Source organism: Micropterus dolomieu, linkage group LG12, assembly GCF_021292245.1.
Source record: "Micropterus dolomieu isolate WLL.071019.BEF.003 ecotype Adirondacks linkage group LG12, ASM2129224v1, whole genome shotgun sequence".
NCBI classification, from domain to species: Eukaryota; Metazoa; Chordata; class Actinopteri; order Centrarchiformes; family Centrarchidae; genus Micropterus; species Micropterus dolomieu.
The window spans coordinates 34,790,113-34,796,447 of NC_060161.1; the positions used below are offsets into that span (position 1 = coordinate 34,790,113).

At 40.3% G+C, this 6,335-nt stretch overlaps 1 protein-coding gene and 1 long non-coding RNA gene across 3 annotated transcripts in view; one reads left to right on the top strand and one right to left on the bottom strand.

The window, feature by feature from the left end:
* The window catches only part of LOC123980966, a 6,411-nt gene extending 4,780 nt beyond the window's left edge, over positions 1-1,631 (bottom strand). For both annotated transcript variants that reach the window (XR_006827625.1, XR_006827624.1), the window contains exon 1: positions 1,411-1,631. This is a non-coding gene — a long non-coding RNA (uncharacterized LOC123980966). The remainder of the gene's footprint in view (positions 1-1,410) is intronic.
* Positions 1-6,335, top strand: part of LOC123980885 (zinc finger protein 208-like) — an 808,576-nt gene that overhangs the window by 176,003 nt on the left and 626,238 nt on the right. The gene's annotated exons all lie outside the window — the stretch shown is intronic.

A 6,335-nucleotide genomic window follows, 5' to 3' on the forward strand; every position in this document is an offset into this window, starting at 1 on the left:
ATATATATATATATATATATATATATATATATTTCTTATATATGCCCCCCCTCCAAACTCAATGTCTATTTATTGGTAGTTTTCTGTATCTTGGAGATGGTTAGAAGCTTAGTGTAACATATTATAAAGTAAAATAAATTCCTGACAAATTGATTTCAACTACACATTAGAATTTACTTACATTTGCCAGTAATGCAATCAAACTTAAATCATTTATGTACAGTATACTTAATTGTTTAATTACATATGATATTCAGGCTAACAGTGTAGCCTATTTTCCTCTCCTGAAATTAAACAACTTCCTTACCAAGAACAACTGGTTTATGTGTCCATCTCTTTCCCCCACACAAAGTGGGACATAACATTAACCAATAGGTGAGAAGTTGATCCCTTGAGACACTGCCCCCCTCATTTGCATAATGAGTCAGAAATGCATTGAGAAATGGAAAAAGAGAAGACATAAATAAATACCATTGGGGAAATAAATAGGGTAGAAAATACAAAGGAAGAATAAAACAAAAACAAATATTAAAACTGAAACATAATTAAATACATTTAAAAAAAGAATTAATTCATAAATAAAGTTGAAGATTATAAAGGACAATAAATTAAAAAAGTAATATTACAAAGCTGAATAAATAAAGAAGCCAATTAAAATAGATATATACATTTATATTTATGTCTCATTGTATAGTTTAATCAATGCCTACATTTATTCATTTCCAGTATTTTTGAGCATTTAATAGGATGTTTATTTATTTATTGAGCATTTATTTTTTTCTGTATTTATGTGTTATTATGTCAGGGTCCTTCCTCCATACATCTATGGTGTGAAATCACTTTAATAGTTGCAAATTACAGATAAAATATACAAGTAGCTGCTTCAAGGCAAGGGGATTATAGACCTATGTTTTAGATATAAACTTGTCTTGCCTGGTGTTGTTAGCTTTCCTTTAATTTCATATAAGAGGCTGAAGGGGCTGTCCAGTGTCTTGATAAAATCTAACTTACAAACAATCAACCAGAAAGGGGCATGGTGACTGGGGGGTCTTACATACTAATGTAGCATTTCACTACTTTAACTAAAACTTAAACTCTAAACACTGTCAAAACAATTAGATTTCATCTGCAGCTTATTTTAAATAGCAAAAAGTTAAATCAACTTACGTCAGAATCGCTTTGATCACATAACTTTAAAAAAATGTGATGAAACACAGGAAATATATAAATAAAATAAATTTTCACCCCCCTTGGATGTTTCACCCACCTTTTTTTTTTTTATACATGAAATCATGGTCAATAAAATTTGGCTTTTTAAAAAAATAAAAAACAACTCTTTAATATCAAAGTGAAAACTGATTTAACTAATGCCAATTAACTAAATTATATAAGACTGGTGGTAGAACTCACCAAAGCAGTCAGAATGGAGTTTAAACCAGCTCAATCCAGGAGACTAGTTCTGAAGCAGGATCGCTTGAGATTTAAGAAAGGCAAAGAGACCATACCATCTGTTATCAAGAAGCCGGTAAAGAGCCTGGGGAAGTGGTACAGAACTGAACGAGACTCCTGTGGCCACTGCTTGTGCATGAGGTCCCCTTGTCAACGATAGAGGCTTTGGAAAGGAAAATCAACAGAAAGTGGCTTTGAGAAAGTGGCTGTCTGCAGGAAAGGCTGGGCCTTGGCTGTATCACCTGAGAAAGTTGGAAGGACGCAGTGAAAGGAGCAGAGAGGAATGGTGCAGAGGAAAATCTGGGCAGCAGGGTAGCTGGACTGGGTGGGTGCGAGGGAGATCTCTGGGATGGAAGGACATGGAGGAGCACTGGATAAAGTTTCTGCTCTGCTCCATTTACACCAACAAACCTCCAAAGGTGGAGACTAACGGAAAACCCATGCTGTCCATTGTGCAGGAGGCCATCTAACCTGAATCTCATCCTGTCATCATGCAAAACAAGCCTGACAGATGGGAGATTCAGGTGGCGTCATGACCAGGTGCTGGCTCAGCTGGCTGAGCGATTGGAGAAGGAGAGGAGGAAAAAGAACAGCAAGCTCCAAACCAAGAGTCCTTGTTTTATCAGATTCCTCCTCAACATTAAAATATTAGTTTGGCACAGTCTGACAAACACACAGATGGCGTTCTGGTGATGGCAGTGGAACATAATCACAGAGAGAAGTGATGTGCTTCCCTTGTTCAGATAAGTAGTTGGATTGTAATTTCATGTAATGTTATTGTCCATCGCTGTATTTTGGCTAAAGAGTATTTACCTTTGTAAATGTTTTAAAGGAAACCTAGGGAGTAAGGTTGAATGGGCCTGATGCAGCTGATGACATTGATATCTTGCAAGTAGGCTATTGTTATTTGATGCTGGATCATCAGCCAATACAAGCACTGTTAAACGAAATCCAGCCTTAGCCAGTACGAGCACAGCCAGAGATGTACAGCCAGCATCAGATACAAGCAGCTCAGACCCTAATGGAACAGTTGCTGCTCCACCAAATGACCCAGCAGATTGTCCCCCAGTCTTAAGAGACTTTATGTGGACTAAGTTAATGCGCAGAGGTCTATTCAAACCAGCACTAGACTTTTCTAGAAAAGGTTTCCATTCAGAGGCAGATTGTTTTAAAGGAGGGAGGATTGTAGTGAGTGCCCGGTGGAGTCAGGTGTGACTGCGGATTGTAAAAAGTAAAACCTTCCTAGCACCTGCTACGCTGCGGCTAGACGCCGCTTGGACCCGGGCTCTCCTAATGAATAAAGCAAGGACACCAATTCTGATTAAAAACTGACTCATTCACGTTGTGGCGAGACAGCAACTTAACATGCAGCGGTGTCTCATTTTAATTTTAATTTTGTTTTGTTTTTTTCATTAGTGATAATAACCTTGACTTGATTTCTTGACTCACTCTCCTGTCTCAGAAGACGACATCTTTCATCTTGTGCTGGCCAGCGAAGCTATCCTACACGCTTACAAAGAGGGGGAGGGAAACAGTTCACTAAAGCGTTGGTTGCAATTCACAACATCATCGCTAGATGCCAATAAAACTTACACACTGACCCAATTAATTCAATAATGTGTTACTTCCAGCATGCATGGTCATCTGTAGAGACAGCATCCCCCAGCATAACTGCACCAATATGAGAAGAGGGCCTTTAGACTAATTCAAACATTTAATAAAAACCGGTTTCAGTTTTTTGGATCTTTATCTGTACAAATTGCAGGATATTTACTCTGACATTTGTTTGACTGGTTTATTAAAAACATTCAGAACTGTGAACAAAGCCTTATTCTAATGTTGTCAACCCTTTGTGGTACATCTGGCAATGCAGTGAAGCTTTCACTGAATTTTAGGTTTTTCATTTAGATATTTCTGCATTTTCTCTAAATGATGTTACACAAAGAAACGCTTCTTGTCAGAACACTAAGTTAAACCTTCTCAGGCTGGCACAGAGGTGCAGGTGGGGGCGAGGAGGGAGAGAGACGAGACATGTTCAAGTATCTCGGGTTGAGGGCAAAATGGAGCGTGAAATTGACCGTGGTGAGATGTCAGCAGTGATGTGGTGGTGATGAGACAGCTAAGCTGGAAAGCAGAGATCTTACAAGTCGATCAGACCCTCATTAGCTTTGGTGAGGAGCTTTGGGTAGTTAATGAAAAAATTAGAAACAAGCAGCTGAAATTACTTTCCTCCGTAGGGTTCCTTGTCTCAGCCTTAGACATAGGATGAAGAGCTTGGACTACAGCATTTGCTTCTTCATGTTGACAGGAGCAGTTGAGGTGGTTCAGGTATTTGATCAGGATCCTCCTGTATTTCTTCCTTTAAAGGTTTTCTGTGCACGATCAACTGGCAGGAGATCTCGGGGTTGACCCAGAACACTGTAGAGTTACATGTCTCATATATGAGCAGCTGGAAGACATTGCTCGGGAGAGGCAAATACACGCATCTGTTCCAGGAGGACTCTGGTTAGTTGAAACCATTAACACCAGAGTTTGATTAGGTTTTTCTTCCCTCGTCATTTATCTTTGTGCAAAATTAAGTAAGTAATAAAAGCGGACACTTGATGTTGCATCATTTTCCAGTTCAAATGCAGATGCAATAAATGTTAAACAGGACTGATCAGATATGAACCAACGTTAAGTTGCACAGTGACTCATTACTGACTCCTGCAGGACATCTGTGTCACTGCCAAAACAGAAGTAAGAGAAAACCAGGAAGGTTTGATCTAAACTTCTACAAAATGCTTTTGTACATTTTAAAAAGTGAAATCTTCAGAGAGAAACTCCACTGAGGAACTTTACAGCCTTGTTTCTAATGAATCTGTCTCTTAGTGATCTCAGATCAACCCGCCTTCATGTTAAGCCTGCAGCGCTGTCATTTCCTGCATGTAGGGCCCCGTGTGTCTTGATGATCTCTTGAGTGAAGAAGCAAAACCAGATGACCTTCTACACAGTCACTACACTCACCTACAAGGAGGAAGGAAGAGAGATTAAGTGGACTGACTGAGTGGTGGTGCAATGGGTCGGATATCTTTTCTGCTCTGTAAGTACAATCTGCCAAAACTGAAATAACTGTAAATTGCTTGCCAATGAGACTTTATTACCACAGAGAAAAGCAGCAATAAACTAGAGCCTTAAGAGACTAAGAAGCAGCAAACTGACTAATGTGGTGATCAGTCGTTCATTGTTCAACAATTTTAAATCGATTTTGCATCATTTTAGAATTTACCTGAAAAGAGGAAAAACAATTGAATAAAAATGACAATAAATAAAAAGTCTATGGAGGAAAAACAATTGAATAGCAGAATAGACCATCACCAAACATACATCAAAGGCTAGAATGATTAGAACTATTTATTTATATTTATTAGCAAGTTGCCGTTTTTTTCGAGGATATTACTCCACTTTCTCCAGTCCCCAAGTTTCGGTTGCCAGTAGCTCTGGAGAGAGGCTTCGCATTTGTGTCAACCAACCGCCATAATCTCTCTCGTTTCAAGACCTGCATCTGAGAGTTTTTGAATAGTCGTACTGCAGAGGCCGTGTCCCTGCCTGCTTGCATACTCTTACCATACCAAATGCCCAACTGTTATTTTACTTACTAAACATCGTCAACAGCGCAGACAGCATTTCTTTTTGGGTGAAGATAAAAAGCCGGTGCATCCGGTGGAAGATGTATTTCTCCAGAGATGACACAGGACAGACAGGGTCGACAGGCTTGCCTGTCAGTCACATGAAAGCATGGATCCATCCTGCCCTTTATCAACGGTTCAGGCTGCTGCTGGTGGTGTGATGGTGTGGGGGATATTTTCTTGGCACATTTTGGGCCCCTTAGTACCAACTGAGCATCGTTTAAACACGACAGCCTTCCTGAGTGTTGTTGCTGACCATGTCCATCCCTTTATGACCACAGTGTACCATCTTCTGATGGCTACTTCCAGCAGGATAATGCACCATGTCACAAAGCTCAAATCACCTCAAACTGGTTTCTTGAACATGACAGTCTACGGCCACCAGATCTCAATCCAACAGAGCACCTTTGGGATGTGGTGGGTTTTTTTCTGGCAAAGTCTGCTCAAGCCACTCCTCCATGTTAAGGCCTCGCAGGAGGTCAGAGTTTACCTTTGGAGTTTCCCTTTCCATTAGTTTACAGCCAGCCAGCAATCTAACGTTACTTTCTAATGTTACTTTGTCGCGGAGTGATACGGATCTGTGCAAAGGAATTCAACATCATAGCCGTTGTATACGTTCATTGTACCACTACTATGAACCAATCAGATTGCTTGGTTTGAGCTACTGCTTTATAAAGTACATTAATTTAGGTTTTGGGAGCAATACAAGTTTCCCAGTTCTTGGTCTGGTCTGGTTTTATGTTAAATCTCAAATCTTGTTTCTCTTCAGTGCTAATCTCACTGCTGTGCTGCAGGGCCATCAGAGGTGAGTGAACTCTGCCAGTCAAAAGCTGTTAGCATTGATTGCTGCATAGTGTGTATTTGACCAATGTAATGGTGCTACAATGTAAAGTAGTGAGTGTGCAGCTTGTATAACAGTGTAAATTTGCTGTCCCCTCACAATAACACATCACATCACAGCCATTAATGTCTAAACCGCTGGCAATAAGAGTGAGTACACCCCTAAGTGAAAATGTCCAAATTGGGCCCAATTAGCCATTTTCTCTCTCCAGCCTCTCTGACTGTGAGTCCCAGCAGCTCTCAGTTTTTCATCAGGAAATCTGTCTCTCTGAGCTGTGAGGAGGACGACAGCTCTGCTGGATGGACGCTGAGGAGGAACACAACCAGAGAAACCAGGACTCAGTGTGGAGCTGACTGGGGAAGATCAGCTGGTTCTTC